Source organism: Hemicordylus capensis, chromosome 5 (genome assembly GCF_027244095.1).
Source record: "Hemicordylus capensis ecotype Gifberg chromosome 5, rHemCap1.1.pri, whole genome shotgun sequence".
In the NCBI taxonomy this organism is placed as follows: Eukaryota; Metazoa; Chordata; class Lepidosauria; order Squamata; family Cordylidae; genus Hemicordylus; species Hemicordylus capensis.
In genome coordinates, this window is record NC_069661.1 from 148,422,523 (window position 1) to 148,440,225 (window position 17,703).

The 17,703-nt window shown below is 45.7% G+C and overlaps 1 protein-coding gene and 1 long non-coding RNA gene across 24 annotated transcripts in view; one reads left to right on the forward strand and one right to left on the reverse strand.

Moving 5' to 3' along the window:
• The window catches only part of MAGI2 (membrane associated guanylate kinase, WW and PDZ domain containing 2), a 953,479-nt gene that overhangs the window by 402,323 nt on the left and 533,453 nt on the right, over window positions 1–17,703 (forward strand). The gene's annotated exons all lie outside the window — the stretch shown is intronic.
• Window positions 362–16,639, reverse strand: LOC128325653 (uncharacterized). Its single transcript, XR_008307535.1, has 2 exons — window positions 16,362–16,639; window positions 362–961 (listed from the first exon to the last, which is right to left on the reverse strand). It is a non-coding gene; the product is annotated as an uncharacterized LOC128325653 (long non-coding RNA).

Here is a 17,703-nt window from a genome sequence, read left to right on the forward strand (position 1 = left end):
TTTTTTTTTGCTTTTTTTTTTGGTCCATGATATTCTAGCTCCTGGACAGGAGCAGAAGTGTTCTTGTAGAAAAGCTCTGCATTGAGAAATGTAGGGGATAGTAGTCTTGGCTGTCTTCCTGTTCCTCCATAATGCCATCTATGAATGATATGCTGAGCTTTACTGGAGTTGGCTTAAGAAGAAATTGAATTCCTCCCTCATTCCCCTCCATGTAGTGCTCGCCAAGGGTTAAAGAGTCACAAAATGTAGGCTAGATAAAATGGATGAGCAGTAAAGATATAGTCTCCAAAAATAGTAGCAAGATTGATTTATGAACGTAAAAATAACAAACATGCCTCCCCACGAAATACTCTGCAATGAGTCTGCAAATGCAATAGTTTATATTCAGTTCCAGAGATGACTGACAGAAGGCAAGCAGTAATTTTCAAAGCTTCTATTCTAGTGGCACAAATGTGGTGCCAATTACTCAGTATAAAAGGCACAACCCTTTAGATGGAGTTTAGAAATTGTGCAATGTATCAAACAGAGTTCACTATGTACATTTCGATTCATTTTCACAGAACTAAAAGCCTAGAGTTGCAATGTAATTCCACTTCATCAGAAAAATGGTGGAAATGGACCTTAAGTACACACATGCAGTCTGATTAATGCTTTTATAAACAGAGATAATTTCACAGCTGAAAATGGCCTGCTAAGAAGAAAGCGATGCAATTTACATAGTGAGAAAATGCAAAAAAGAACATGATGCCAGTGAAAAGACTTTTGTGATGCCACAAGACAAACAGTAATGTCATGTCAACATTGTATAGCCTTCATAAACAGAATATAAATTATTGGAGTGGTGAAGAAATTCCAGATGCTTAATTCCGCCGGGCCATCTTTGTAAATGAAGAAGGAGCAGTGCAGCTGCAGCTTTGGATTCGAAACAATCCCAATGATTTCCAAACATGTATGTTTATATCTGTAAACAATGAAAAGCAAATGCTGAGCAGGAAGAGATGAATTTTAAAATTCACCCTACTCCAGTTGTACTCTCTGTATTCAGCAAAGCTGAAGAAAAGCACACAAGGAAAACAGGGGGGCCTCTAAGCAACTGCAAAGAAGTCCAATCTGAATAAAACAGACAAGGGTAAATTGTTGACTACCCAGAACACTCTGTTCACTACTGATCTGGTGGTAATGAGGAATTGTTTCTAGCAGAATTTACAATCAAATTCCTCTTTGTTTCCCCAGAAATGGAAATGAAAATCTCAAATGTGTTTCTCTGGAAATAATATGTGAAATAACATTGCTTGTACATATATTAACTCTGTGAGAACAGCAAGCATTAAAATTGGAGCACCCTAGAAGTTTACACTGCAAAACTTATCAGTTCTTAAAGTGAAATCAACACAAAACTCTCCATTCTTTTTTCACTCTTGCATTAAATTGGATGCAGTGGATAATATTGGATTTGGACATGTGAGAGCCGTGTTAGAAGGAAAAGCCATCTTTGCTGTGTTTGTTTTTTATACCCATTTACAATATTATACACAAGTAAAAATATATTGGAAATAATAAGTTGGCCATTTGCTGCCATCATTCCAAACTTGACTTCACCAATTAAACCTGGTGCACCTCTAATCAGTTAAGAATTCATGGTGGCTACTATAGTCTCCAGTTACTAGTTCTGGGGCTAGATGTGTAGTTTGCTGCACATACTGTTCCCCTCAAAAGTAGCCAGGCTTCACAATTAATTTGGCACTCTAGCAGTAAAAACTTCATAGTAACGGAGCACAGGCACTTGGGTTTGAGGGCATTGCACATAAAATCCAAAAGAGAGAGCTAAAATCTGAGTATCAGTATCTCTTCATGTTACAAGAACCTGGCAGCATTTTTATTCTCTTTACCATTGAAATTGTAGGTGAACTTTCTAACATGACAACAAAAAATTCATAAGATCACCAGGAGCCAGGCAAAATGTGCTGCTATTTGGTCACCCTGAACTAAAGCTTTAGTTGATTGATCTTGTCAATTAATCAACTAAAGCTTTAAGCAGGGTGGATTTGATTTAAATCAAACTGATTTAAATCACGATTTAAATCACTAGCAGGGTGGATAAAAATAAAAAAAATCCGATTTAAATCAAAAAAATCAGATTTTTTTGATTTAAATCAGATTTTTTTGATTTTTATCCACCCTGCTAGTGATTTAAATCGTGATTTAAATCAGTTTGATTTAAATCAAATCCACCCTGGCTTTAAGTTAAATCAGCTAAATAACTTAATCGGCAAAAGCCTGCAGCCCTAATGGTGGATATATTTAAAAGCGTTCCATGTGCCAGTTCTGTGTAAGCATTCCAGAAGTAAAGCTTTTTGAGCCATGTCAAACTTGACAGAAGTTTATGTACAATGAAGGGAACAGAGTGGCTCTGAAAACTCCTTGAAATACATGTCACATCTCAACTCCACCATCATCATCATCATCATTATTATTATTATTTACATTTATATCCCGCTCTTCCTCCAGGGAGCCCAGAGCGGTGTACTACATACTTGAGTTTCTCTTTCACAACAACCCTGTCAAGTAGGTTAGGCTGAGAGTGAAGCGACTGGCCCAGACTCACCCAGCTAGTTTCATGAATGGGGATTTGAACTCGGGTCTTCCCAGTCCTGGTCCAGCACTCTACCCACTACACCACGCTGGGTCTCACTTTTACAAGATTGCCAGGTTTTGCATGGCAGCGATTAAGATCCAGCGGATGATGACCTCTAGCTCGCGGCCAGTGCCAAATTTGATGGACTAACTCCATCACGCCCTCAGTCTGCTGCCACACAGTGCTTCATGGCAGCTCTGTGGTCCTACAGTTTTAGTCGTACATCTTCTTACCTTGTCTTAAATTGGCAAAACACTTTCTATGCCTATAGTTGCCCTTGTATGATTTTATATGCCTTTTTATGCCTTCATTATATCTTTTATATTACTTTTAATGCATTTTTGCTTTTATGCCTTTATGTCCTCTTATATCTTTTATGCTTTTTATAAACATTTGTACGCACTTCATACCATTATTAACTACTGTTTACTACATCCTTTAGATCTCTTCCATTAATGGCAACTTTGTCTGTTCTTGCTTTTTGTACAGCCATAGCTTTTGTACAGCTATACTGTAAATCTTACTCCTACTTTCAATTTTTATTCCATAACAACCGTTAGATTTTATTTTATTTTTCCCTACCATATGCTTGTACTGTGTCAGTCATCTCTAGGCTTCTAATACATCATTTATCATGATGTAGCTCCTGGTGGCGCAGAGCTCCAGAGCTCCTGGTGGCGCAGTGGTAAAACTGTCGCCCTGTAACCAGAAGGTTACAAGTTCAATCCTGACCAGGGGCTCAAGGTTGACTCAGCCTTCCATCCTTCCGAGGTCGGTAAAATGAGTACCCAGAATGTTGGGGGCAATATGCTAAAAAATCATTGTACACCGCTTAGAGAGCTCTGGCTATAGAGCGGTATATAAATGTAAGTGCTATTGCTATTGCTATCATGTTTTTATGTTCACCTAATGTTAAGCCACCTAATGGTGCAGTGGGGAAGTAACTTGCCTAGGGATCAAGAGGTTGATGGTTCAAATCCCTGCTGGTGTGTTTCCCAGACGATGGGGAAACACCAATATCAGGCAGCAGCGATATAGGAAGATGCTGAAAGGCATCATCTCATACTGCATGGGAGATGGCAATGGTGACTGATTGATTGATTAAGTGCCATCAAGTTGGTGTCGACTCTTAGCGACCACATAAATAGATTCTCTCCAGGGTAATCTGTCTTCAACGACCTTTTTAGGTATCTCATTGGTGCATTAATTGCTGTCATAATTGAGTCCATTCACCTTGCTACTGGTCATCCTCTTCTCTTTTTTTCAACTTTCCCCAGCATTGTGGACTTCTCAAGGGAACGGGGTTTTTGCATAATGTGTCCAAAGTATGATAGTTTGAGCCTGGTCATTTGTGCCTGGAGTGAAAATTCTGGATTGATTTGTTCTATGATCCATTTGTTTTCCTGGCTGTCCATGGTATCCTCAAAAGTCTTCTCCAGCACTAAAGTTCAAAAGCATCAATACTTTTTCTATCTTGTTTCTTCAAAGTCCAGCTTTCTCATTCTACCAAATAAAACCACATGGCTCTGTGGTCATTAGGAGTCGACACTGACTCAATGTCTCAACTATACCTTTAGAGAGCCAGCGTGGTGTAGTGGTTAGAGTGCTGGACGAGCAGACAGATCTGGTGCTGAAAAGGTCAGTGAAGTTGCCACTGGATCCACATGGCCTGCCTGGCCAAAGTAAGACTGGTAAGAGGGAAGCTGACAAGGGAGCAGGACCAGATTGTATATCGGGAGGGCACTGGGCAAGCCAGCCTAAGTCTGGCCCTGGCCGTAGCCGGGCTCAGAAAGCCACCTCTGGAGGGAGGGAGAATGCAGGCCCTCCTGACGGTCCTCCCAAACTGGGGTTCTTCCTGCATGAAACGCTACAATAAATAAGGGCACAGAAGGAGGCAGGTGGCGTGACTGTGGTGGAAGCGTGCCTGAGCAAAAGGGCGAGTCTTTCTGGGAAGAGCAGCAGCCCTGATGGGAATGTGGACAAGGAAGCAGTTAGCCAGGCACTCCAGGCCAGATCTCATTCTGGGTTCCCCTTGCATGTCCCAGACAGGTTCGGCCACGCCGGAGTTCCTGCCCACCCAGCCATCTCCTTTATACTGCTGCTCCCTCCCATGGTAGTCTAGTTTGACCTCTCTCACCAGTCGCAAGAGATGAGCAAACGGAGTCCCCCCACCTCTGTCTAGATTCAGGGAAGAGACTGAAAGAAGTGGGGCCTGCTGTCACCCCTGATTTTGCCACCCTGGCTCAGATGCCTCGTCTATGCAGAGCCACCGGCGGAGGCAAAAGCGCCATTCAGACTTGGCACCCACCCACCTTCCCCATGGTCTGCTTCACTCCACTTGCCGAAAAGGGGGCACCTTGGGGGACAGCAAGCCCACCCAAGCTCACCCCTCATTCAGCCCAGTGAGTACCATTCCTCTGCTGGGGAGCCCGTCTTCTGGGCTGTGTGACAGATTTGATTACAAAAAGAACCTCAGATGAGCTCCCCAAGTGCTGCTTTCAAGGCATCAGCTGCAAGACCACCCCAACTCAAACCTCCAGGATTGAAGCCACCTCCTCCATGACCACTTCCACACAAGTCCCTTGGGAAAAGGAGTCCCCCTCCCAAGTGGGGGTGTCACATCCAGAGTGGGAGACCCCCACCCAGTTACTCTTCTGACCTTTGCAGAGTTGCTGCTGGTGCCCCGGCCGAGCTGCTCCCAGGCCAGTAGTGCAATGAGCTAGGGCGCCGGCTGCATTGCTTTGGCGCTTAAATTTACAACAGGTTCCTTCAGGGAGGCAGGGCAAATATCAAACCAATCATAGGGCACACTGGGAATACCCAGCGGCCCAGTCCAGCCTGCAAGGGAGGCGGGGTGTGTGTGTCAGTTCTGGCCCAGGGATTGGGGGCAGGCTGTTGAAAGGTATAGCAGCATCAGTGTTAATCTCCAGCCCAGGGAGGTGGGACTGGTAAGGGGGCAGGGGCCCAAGGCAACAGGTTGCATTCACTTCAAGCCAACAAAGGGCAGCAAGCTGGCCTGTGGGGTGGGGCATCATTCTCTGAAGATAAATCATCATTAATAATGCCACATGATATAGAATGTATACTGTGCTAGAAATGCCATTTAAAGCTGTTTATCTTTGTGATACTAAAAGGCTAAGTGACTGAGCATGGAGTAACTTTGCATAGTGTAGAAGTCATAATTCAGCAGTTGTTTAAGGTCCCAGGTACATCTTATAGCATTTGAATGTCCAGAATCGGAGAGAGCATTATGTGAAATGCTAGGTTAGAAAGATTATTAATCTGACTCCATTTAAGGTAGTTCTTTCTATCTTTTATTGGATCCATGTATATTCAATAAAGTGAATGTGCAGAGCTCTCTTTTTCCAGAATAAATGTGCCTAAAAACAGGTGTAACTTAAGTGTTCATAATTTTTTGTTGACATAAGATGAGCCAGTAAAAGCTATTATCCGACCCATTTTGTATAACCTGTTTTATAGGGGCCCAAATAGGCAAACGGTTTTATCCCTCAAAGCTTGCTAGCATTCCTTCTACCCTTCACCACTACACTAGGCTATTTCTTGGAGTGTCTTAAAATTAGTGTTTACAATGGAACAAGTGAATACTTGCAACATTGTGTGGCAATGTGCTTTCTCAAGCATTAGATTGCCTTGTTGATGATTCACTGATGACAAGCTTTAGACGTGCTCATCCATAATTGCACTTCTTTTTGATCGCAAGAGCAGTCATGGTTTTATGTACAAACAAAAGTAATGTCAACAACAATATCCATTTCTTCATTCTCCCTGCCTCGTCCCAGCTTTTTAATATATTAGCAAAATATTGATTTACTCGCAGAGAGAGGGAGAGGTGGGGATGGAAGAAAGAAGTGGGAGGAATAAAATGTTCATTTTATAAATGTGTCTGTATCAATGATCATTTAAGATAATCCCTCTTAGTTAGCAGGTAGGTTTTTAAACAGATTAAATGTAAGGACATTTATCCTCGGTAAACATCTGTTGTATTTGATCATTAATCACTTGTTTTTTGTTAAGTCAGGCTCATCCATTTGGTGTTAGAGGCTTTGGAGGAACCTGCCTGTATTTGGAAAACTTTACAATTCAGATTCTGCTGATTGAGCAGTCCCAGAGTTAATCCTCCTTGTAACCTTCAGCTATAGAGGCTAAGGGCATTTGGTAATTACGCTTCGCAACTGCGGAAGTTACTGCCTGTTACATTGAGAATTGTCAACTCAGTTCTTTCCCTTTAAAACTGAATTGAGGAAATAGATTTCCTCAGATGTCCTTGGCAATGGGGAGGGGAGCCTATTGATAACTTTAATTGACCTAATAAAGGCATCCCAATGGCAGTCTTGCAGAAATCATAGGTCCATCAGTTGAGTCAGATCACACATGAAATGGTTAATCTGTTAAGACACATGAAGAAAATAGATGGATTTGATTCCTCATCCACCTATGCGTGAGTGGTAGCTAGCTAGCTATGATAACTTCCCTTCATAAAAAGGAAGGTGTGTGTGTGTCTCCTTTGGGGACAGAGACCCTTAGTTAGGTTTGTTTGTTTCTCAATGTAAATTGCTTGGGAACTTTTGTTGAAAAGCAGTATATAAATATTTGTAGTAGTCATTTGCTTAGAAATTTCTGTTCTCCCGTCAGTCTGAAGGTGCAAAGAAAAATGGTCTGTCTATACATCTTTCCAATATACTTTGCCATAATGACATCAATGGGACCTAAATAGCCTGTGTGCAAGATTGTAATCCAGGCTGGAGTTCCCCCCCGTGAAATTATTAAAAGTATTTATTATTTATTATTGATTGTTCGATTTCTATACTGCCCTTCCAAAAATGGCTCAGGGCAGTTTACACAGAGAAATAATAAATAAATAAGATGGATCCCTGTCCCCAAAGGGCTCACAATCTAAAAAGAAGCATAAGACAGACACCAGCAACAGTCACTGGAGGTACTGTGCTGGGGGTGGACAGGGCCAGTTGCTCTCCCCCTGCTAAATAAAGAGAATCACCACATTAAAAGGTGCCTCTTTGCCAAGTTAGCAGGGGTTTATATACCCCCTTTTTCTCAAAGCAGTTTACATAGCAAAAAGTATGAGGAAATGGTTCTCCATCCCTAAGGGCTTGCAGTCTAAAACACTCACAGGAAGCATTGCAACCGCTACTGCAGGGATACTATGCTGGACTGAATAGACAATTGTTTAATATAAGAGAATCACCTCTTCAAAAAGGCACTTCTTCCCCAGGTAGAGGTTAAAATTGTTTATAAACTTAGAGGATATTTTGCCTTCTAAGTAAGTGTGTGGTTTAATCTACAGAGGTATCTGAAAGTCTACTTTAAAAGACATTTTGGCTAGCTTATAGCCATATCTTAGTAGAATAGATGGAGCGATGTCTGGAAAGATTAACGTAAGATATTGGGGATGGGTGGCGGGTGGGGGAGAACTGTGATCTGGGCCTTGTGACCTTGTGTGTGTTATAAACTGCCTAGAGCCTTTGGAATCAGGTGGTATATTCATTTAAATAAAATAAATAATAAAACATAACAGTGTTGGGATGCTCTTTGGTCCCTAATGTCTATACATTTAAATTTCTTGTCACATCTCAGCTGCAAAGTTGTTTTGTTGCAAAGTTTAATTTTAAACAGCTGCAATCACATGTGGGTTTTTTTTTTTAAATGAGTGTGATATTCAAATAACTGCACATTGTTACAGAGATCTTAATTTTAGCAGGTAGAGCTTTAGTTACCAAAAAAAGCCAAACATACTAAAAGCTGCCATTATGGTATGAAGTGAAGTTTTCAAAAACGGGAATAAATCTAGGGTACATAAAGTTCATGCACGGTCACCACATAATCATGTGAAGGTGGTAGAACATCCAAATTGTCCATGTCATTTAAATACTACTTTGCTAAATAGTAAAATCATATGATGAAGGGCAGTTCAAACATTCAGTGTGGAGTGGAATGACAGACTGGGAGGGGATGGGGCTAAGGATGGGCACAAAACTGGCTTCGCCTGTTTGGTTCAAATTCAAACCATGGATGGTAGGTTCAGTTCTGGTTTTTCTCAGAACCCACCCCCTATCCACGTTTTGGTTTAAATTTGAACCAGTTCTAAAAGGTTCTACATAGGGCATAATGGGGACTCAAACTGGCCCATTATTTCCTATGCATAGCACCTATGTGCACAAAACTGGGGTGGGTAGTAGGCACCCAGAGGTGCCAGCTACCACCCAAACCCCAAATCAATCGGACACTCCTGTGATATTTAATGATCTTTGACACTGTTTCCAACCTTTGGATTTCTCCCTTAGGGAATAATGGGGATTTGAGGCAGCCTGGGCACCCCAAAGTGGGTTTAGGGGCATGGCAGGTTGTGCCATATCTCCCCCCAGGGAGCCCCAAGCCAGTGGGGTTTATGGGTTTTTCCTCCCAGAGATTTTTTAGTTTCTGGCCTCTTTAACATACTAACAGTCTATCAGAGGGGATTCTTAGAGTGAGTGTGTGTGTGTGTGTGTGTGTGTGTGTGTGTGTGTGTATGAATGAAAAGTTCTTCATAGGGATTCATTGAGAGAACTCATACAGCATACCAATAATCAGTTTGTGTATGGACTTACTGCTGTATGAGTTCTCTCAATGAATCCCTATGAAGAACTTTATAATAAATTTACTTACTTACTACTTACTTACTTTGAAGAACTTTATTTTATTTATTTATATATAAATAATCCACTCTGATAGACAGTTAAGAGGCCAGAAACTAAAATATTCCGGGCGAGGGGAGAACCATAAACCCCACTGGCTTGGGGCTCCCTGTGGGGAGTTGAGTTGTTGTACAACCTGCCGTTCCCCCAAACCCACTTTGGGGTTCCCAGCCCCGCCCCGGGGGGGGTGAGAATGGGCTGCCCGGGCTGCCTCAAATCGCCACTATCCCCTATGGGAGAAATGCAAAAATATTTTTTTTAAAAAAATCCCTTAATCATAGGTGTGCCTGATTGCTTTTCAGATTTGGGTGGCAGTTGGCATCCATGGTTGCCTACCACCCACCCTGGTTTTTTGCCCCTAGGAACACGCAGTGATCCAACTAAAACCAAGCTGAAAACCAAAAAAACCACAGAGACAGACCTGCTGCTGTGCCTACACAACTGCAAAACCATGGAAACCAAACACCACAGACTACTACAACAGCCACAAACAAGCAAGACCTAGCAGAACTGCACAAGGCAGTAAAACCATACTGGCATGCAAACTGCAAAGAAAGAGAGGCAAGGCAACAAAAACCCCACCACACTGAAGGAGAACTTAAAGTAACACACCTTGGTTTTCTGCTCTTCGCACATGTGTTTTGCCTGTGGGGAAAGGTGCCTCAGAGTTGCGGGTCCACCACATGTTGCTGGAGGCCACTTAGGCCCCAGATGCGTCTAACTCAATGACCAGCTCTGGGTAGCCCAGTAGGGGGAGGTTGACCTTGAAGACCAACTGCTCGGCCAAGCGTGTGTTACCACAATGCCAGCACGTGAAAAGACCCGCTCGCTCTGGATGCTGGTTGGGGAGCAGAGGAGGAGGCAAGCAGCTACCACCAGGTCCAGCCTAGACTTTGTGGTGAGTTGCCCAGAACTGCACGCAATCTGTCTCAGGGTCTTTCTCCGCAGGCTCCTCCAAGTACTGGGCAATGCATTGCGCTGCACTGTTGGGCCTAGTAAGCCAAGCCTCATACAAACTGGGTAAGGTGCCAAGGCACACCCACTTAAAGTACTGGGCTGATTTAGCAGGAGGAATTGCCTGTCCTGTTGGTGCCACTGCCTAGGATGCCATGTTGCTGAACTAGGAAGAATGAGTGGAAGTTAAAGGGCTGCCCACACTGCAAGACGGGATGTACTCCTCTGTGTCACCCAGCTCAACAACCAGCCTGTCATCAACCCTGGTCATCAGCCTTCCAGCCAAAGCACACCCCTCTGGCATGGTCAGCAAGGTCCAGAGTTCACCCATCAGTTTCTCCAGGAGGAGAGCCATGGGCAGGGCCTGACTTGGAGGAGTGGTTTTGGCACATAAGCTCTTCATGGCAAACAGGAAGTGCTCGAGTGCCGACACCATCTCAGACATGAGCTTCCGCTCGGCGTTGGATAGGTCGCACACGCCCAAGGACACATTCCTCTCCAGGCTGTTGAGGAACACTTCTTGCTCTAGCAGGTGCAGGAACAAGAGGAAGGTAGAGTTCCACTGGGTATCTACATCTGTAGGGATGAGATGTTGAGGAAGGCCGTGGTCATGCTGCCACTCACGAAGCAGGCACTTGGACTTCTCTCTCTGGACTTCTCTCTCTGGACTACAGTCTTGTGGGCCTTGTCCACAAGTGCAGCCATGGTAGCAATAGCACCTAACATGGAACGACCCTGTTTCCAGGACGCCTTTGCTTTCTTGAGTTCAAGGGCGTCCCTCACAACCAGATGGAGCGTGTGTGCCATGCAGTGAATGTTCACACTCTCCAACACGGACACTCCTACTGCCGTGATTCTGGAGCCATTGTCTGTCACATCTTCTGTCATCATCTTCCCTATGAGGTGGGTGAGGAGATGGGGGTTCACATGAGCGGGATGCTTCTTGCTCGATGACTACGTCCACCGCTTGACTGGTAGAGTACCCTGCTCCATGGAAGCCTTTGCACGGCCCTTGTTAGCACTAGTTGCAGGCACACTAGGCACAGTAGCGCTGCTAGCCGAGTCAAGGAGATCTGGGTGACACCGTTGCATGTGTCGCCACATGGAGGTCATCCACAGATGCTTAGAATCTGTGCTCCAACTGACCTGTGCCCCACAGTGGACACAGCGAGCAGCAGTTGGAGCATCTTGGGGATCTCAAAACGCCGCCAAACATTATTGCTCTGGGTGGTGTCTGACATCCTGGATGCCGTCTTGGGCCTTATGGGTGACAGCAGATCTAGGGACCCACCACTCTCACCCACTCCCCTTCCACCCTGCGTGGAAGAAGGGCCCAGCTTCATTGGAGGAGGGGGCACCTCTACCTCTGCAACAGTCCCTTTCTCCTCAGAGCCAGACTGGGAGGACTCAGAACTGGACTCTGCCATGAGTTGGGCGTCATCGGGGGGGGGGGGGCACTGAGTGGCGAAATGAGTACTGAAGTGGCTGCAAGAGGGAGGGAAAATCTGGCTGCACTGCCAGCCGCCAAGCCCCTGTCCTCCACCCCCGCCATGGAAGCAGCTTCCCTGGCAGGAGGGCCCCCTGCCCTGCCCGGCTTGGCACGGGGCAGCGGCACTGGCAGTGCACCTGATGTACCAGCCACTGGTCCTGGACCTGGCTCAGCAGCAGCTGGCTGCTCCAGATAGGAGAGCCTTCATGCCGCCGCCTCACCTGGGGTGAAGAACCCGCTAATGGGGACCTGTGGGATCCCATGCTGTCTTCTCTGACCCCCCAGCCCGGTCTCCCACACTAGCTTGGGGACCCCTCCCACCTCTGCCTGCCACCCTGCTGTGAGCTCTGCTCGCCACACAGTGCTCAGACATTCCCAAACCCCAGGGACTTTTAAAACAACTTAGAATTGGGGGGGGGGTCAGCAGTAGAAGCACACACACACACACAAACACACACACACACACACACACACACACGGGTGGATGGAGGTTTAAAGCAGGGAGGGGAGCAGAAAAACAGGTAGAGAGCTGGGGACTGAAGGGAAGAAACACAACACAAGTCTGCAGGCAGACTCTCGCTGGCAGAAGCAGCAGCCAGCACTCAGCAAGCCAAAGAGGACTGCAGCAAGAGTGAGTCTGCAAGGCTAGACACATGGCTTTAAATGGAGCTTGAAACTCCCTCCTTTTGGAGCCCCCACCTTTTGCCCCCTCCCCTGGACAATAGGGTGCCAGTTCTCAAGGAGTGGTACCACTGCAGAGCTTACCAGAGAGCCAGACTCATCTGGCAAATCTGGGAAGCATGAGCTCAGCAAATGAAATCAAGCAACACAAGTGACACAAAATTAGGGGTGTGCATGGAACCATGGAGCTGTGGTCCAGCACTGGTGTGGGGGTTTCCTTTAAGGGCGGGGGAGGGTTTACTGACCCCTCCCACCACTATCTCCCCTCCCGCGCGTGTATTCACTTTAGTAATCGGGGCGGCAGGATACCTCCCTGCCGCCCCTTCCCCTGCTTGGCTGCAAGAAGCCTTTTGCGTGTGCGCACGTCGCGCTCGTGCTTCTCGTCTCCATGACATGCGTGTGTGACCACGTGCACGTTGCAGAGACGTGAAGCGCGCATGCGACGTGCGCACACGCAAAAGGCTTCTTGCAGCCTTTTTCAGCCAAGCGGGAAAAGGGGCGGCAGGGAGGTATCCTGCTGCCCTGATTACTAAAGAGAATACGCGCACCAGAGGGAAGAAAGCGGCCGGAGGGGTAAGTAAACCTTCCCCCGCCCTTAAAGGAACCCCCCACCCCAATCGCTCCGAACCCCAAACAGCCCACATCTGGACCGGTCCGGAGGCCTGTAGAATGGCCTCTGAACTGGTCCAGGCACATCACTACACAAAATGGAGGATAGCACCTAAAATGGAGGTTCGAACCAGTTTGAACCAAATCAAGCTCAATTGGTTCAAACTCAGACCGGTATTGCCAATGCAGTGCCTGGTTTGGTTCGAATTCAAGCCTTCGAACTAAACCAGTCCAAATTTGAACCGGTTTGCACATCCCTAGTAGGGTGTGTGTTCAAGCATGATTCAGTGGGTGGATGGTATTGGATGGTAACAGGCCTACTCTGAACAGTCAGCATTCAACCTCTCCTGCTCCACCTCCATCTTAGGACTCCTAAGTTTACTTCAGAGGCAGTCCAGAACTTCTACTGCTCATGCTAGGAAGAAATCATGAATGAATGTTGGATAGCTAAGCGAGAACCATTATGACAGTAGCGTAGGGAGGCTGGTGGCGGCCCATGTGTGGCTACCATGGCCTCCTTTCCCCCGCATCTGAAGTCAGACGGAGGAGCCTTGCTAGCCACGCCCCCGCATCTTATGTCAGATGTGGGGGAGTGGTCTCTTTCCCAAACGGGGCCATGTGGCCCCATTTGGAAGGGAGATCAATTGGCCCTGCTGTGTTGGCAGCGAGACCAGGAGTCAGGCAGGGAGAGTCACTCTGGCTGTGCTGCCAATGCAGCGTGGGCTGATTTTGGTTCCAAACAGGGCCGCGCAGCCTCGTTTGGGAGCAAAATAACTTCCCCCCGCATCTGACATCAGGTGCAGGGGGCGTATCTGGGGCTGTGCTCATGGCCCCTGATTGGTGGCAGCCCGGGTACTTTGAACCTGTTTGCCCAATGGTGGCTCCGCTTCTGCATCATGAAACTGCTTTACAATTTCCAGTTTGTATCATTGATTTAGCCCACCTTAAGTGGCGCAGCGGGGAAATGTTTGACTAACAAGCAGAAGGTTGCCGGTTCGAATCCCAACTGGTATTATATCAGGCAGCAGCAATTTAGGAAGATGCTGAAAGGCATCATCTCATACTGCTTGGGAGGAGGCAATGGTAAACCTCTCCTGTATTCTACCAAAGACAACCACAGGGCTCTGTGGGCGCCAGGAGTCAAAATTGACTTGACAGCACACTTTACTTTACATTATCATTGGTTTAACCTCTATGCCAATACGACTGCAGTTCTACAACTTGAGGGATGAATGAATTCAAGCATACACATAATACCAAGACATAGCATGCTATTTCCATAATTTAGGATTACCCAAACTACTCCTTGAGTCTGCACCAGAGATATAGGGTTATTGCTCCTTTAGGTGCTGGCAGCATTGCCACCCTTAGTGGCTTGAGGAGGGTGCTGATGCAAGGTGCTTCCTTAATGCTACTAAGGGGTTGGTCAGGAAGAGCAGGGACTGGACTCATACACAGATGATGAACATTGCCAACCTAGCTCTTTTCCTGAAATTAGATGCCTGCACTGCAGTTGAGGGTGGATGTTAGCAGGACAAGATAGAACCCACTGCAGATTCCAGTCGTTCGTAAAGGCCCTATTTGCACATTATGTTCAATGCATGTGCAACTTGTGTACTGTTATTTACACATTATGTTCAATGCAAGCATAGTTGTATGCTTCCTATCTGAAATCTGCATTTGATCTACCCAGGTTCATTATGGGGGGGGGGGGGGGACAGGCAGAGGTGTATCTAGGGAAATAGCACCTAGGGCAAGCACTGAAATTGCGCCCTTGTCCAAACAGGAATGATGGGACTTGTAGTCAACAATATCTGGAAATCCCTCTTAAAAGGAACACTGTACCATCTAGGCATGGTCGTTGATCAAAACCTGAAAACATGAGCCATCTCTGTAAAAGACTTAGAACAACAGGCAGGAGTTATGTGAGGATTCCAAGTGTCATTTTCTCTGTCTCATATCATGCTTTTTAAAAAACATGACTTTGTCCTAGACTAGAGGATCACCTGCCCAAATAGCCACTAGCAAAATAGGGGAAGAAGAAGGTGGCGGGGGGGTCTATAAACCAGTAAATGATTCCTACCAGCCTTTGTCTTGTGATGACTGTTGGCTCATGATGGGGTATATGTGCATTCACCATTCTAGTGCTTACTTTGACACCAGGAGGGAGGAGGATACATTAGTTTGCCACACTAGACAGAGGAATTTTCAACAGGAGCAGACAGCCAAGTTCTGCCAGGGCCAAAACAAGCCCCTGCCAGACTAAGAAATCATTGTAATTTGCCCCTTCCTGTCACAAGCAGTGTGCTGTTCTTTTATTATTGACTCTAAATCTCAGATATCCCAGTCATGGATGGAAAATTCAAGGTCAGTTTACAAGAGACACACTTTCTACATGGAAGTTTCTTCTGTGCAGGTGTTGTGCAGAAACCCATGTGTAGTGACTGCCAGGGGCATAGCAAGGTTGGAATGGGCCAAGATGAGATTTTAAAATGGGCCACCAGCCCATCAATGTCCAGGGCCTCCATGCACTCCAGGCCCCCAAGGCTTTAAGTCTGATATTTCAAAATAAGTATGCTGCCTGGAAATACATTTCACTGAATACACACACGGACACTTCACAATATATAGTGATATACAGTGAGTACTATATATTTGTGCTACTTTTAATGCCTAGAACACACTAGAAACTCTAATTATTAAAATGGCCTCCTCGCTTCAGATTAGCAAAGGAGACTTTCAACCATGCAGGGTGAGCCTATGTTTGTTTTCTCAGAATTCTTGAACAAATTCAGTAAAGTTTGATTCCAGGAGGTTTTTCACATGAGGCTTTTAAAGCCCTTTAACACACATCTCCTCTGGAATGGAGGTGCTGCATTCACATGTTGGCCAGATGTACCCTGAAGTCCTGTGAGTTATTGGAGAGCAGTTCACACACAAGAAAAATAAAACAAAATAAAAGCACAACACATGCTTCACAGTTCTCACTCAGACCTTCTGGGTTGCAAAACAACTTGAACAGAAGTGCATTTATACATGAATGAATGAATATAATATTGTTTGTTCCAGAAGTTTTTGTAATTTTCTGCCATGAAACAAGCAACAGGCCTTTTTAGATAGTAAAAAGCCAGAAATTTAAAGCCAGAAATTTTTCAATCTGTTTTAAATGAAATATTCAGAGACTTCTCAGTCTCTCCCCCCACCATCAAAGCCCTATGGCAAGCAGATCCCTATATACCTGGGGTGAGGGGAGGGTAACCACAAAAAGGAATTCACAGCCTACCTTGCAAAAGCTGTGTTGGATGGTCTGGGCAGAGAGTCTGCTGCAGAGAACTCTTCCATCCTGCCTCCTTCCTGGCTTGCTGGGGAATGCCAAATCCAGGCTTCAGGGAGGCCTATACGGAGGCCTCTCTGGAAGCCCCGCCCACCTGCCAATCAGGTGAGAGGCGGGGAGAGAAGAAGAGCTCTCTGCAGTTTGCAGGCCGCTCGGATCCTAGGCCAGAGCCAGAGGGCAAGGCAAGCAGGATGGCAAGTGGCTGAGGGGCCCTGGGGCCGGGCCGGTGGGCAATGGGGTGCGGGTGGCAGGAACTGATGTGGTGCCCCTTCCTCAGTGGTGCCTAGGGCACGTGCCCTGGCTGGCCCCCCCAAGTTCCACCCTTGAATGCAGCTGGTGTGCCTTTCTCTTGACAAGATGCATCCTTTCTTGCCTCGTTGCAGGCACTGTCATGGTTAGGTGTGCAGTGGCTTGTGATATCCACGTTGAGATCTGATTTGGCAATTTGGCTGAGCCAAGGCAAAGAGATGTGTATCAGTTGTTAGGCAACAGCAAGGGACTTTCAGCTGCTGATTTGTTGGCTCCCCGACCCCTGGGCCAAATATCCCATTTACTTTTGGAGTTAGGGCTAGCTTATATTGATACAGATACGAACTATTCTCTATCAGAAGAAAAGACAGAGAGAGAGAGAGAGAGAGAAACTATTTGCTAAATGTGCTTTCAAAATTCAGCCATCTGGTCTTGGCAAAATAAGGAAATTCTATAAAAGTAGTTCCATTTTTATTAAGGGGCATCCAAAACAGTCATATCTCCTGGAGCTGTTTATTTCTCTTAAGTTAAAACAATTAGTAGACTAAATGTTGGTCACTCTGGCCAGGAAATTGAATCCTTTTAAGAAAATCAATGTATGACCATCCAGTTAGCATAATGTTAATAAAATGTAATAATGGTGTCAGGATTATAGAAACTCTCTCTTCACTTTTAAAAGGAAACTGACCTTGAAGATTGGATGATATTCCTGAATCATTGCCAGAGTATCAAGCTTGTTGCCTAGAGCTGTCTGAATCAGGCGCACCATTTGTCTGAAACATCACCTCTTTGCATTACTGCATTCATGGGCACAGCACTCCCATGGTGATGTGTTGTTCTAGGTGCAAACACTCAGCCCAATGTATCCCATTAAGAAGGCATCTTCTGTTGATTCTAATGATTCTTCTCAGTGCATGCACAATGAGCCTCAAGAGCAAACGTATTCTTGTCCTTACACTTGACCATCTTTAAGGGCTGTTAGAGATGGTCAAGGACAGGCATTCGACCACTGAGTTGTGTAGCTAATGCAGTGGTCCCTGCA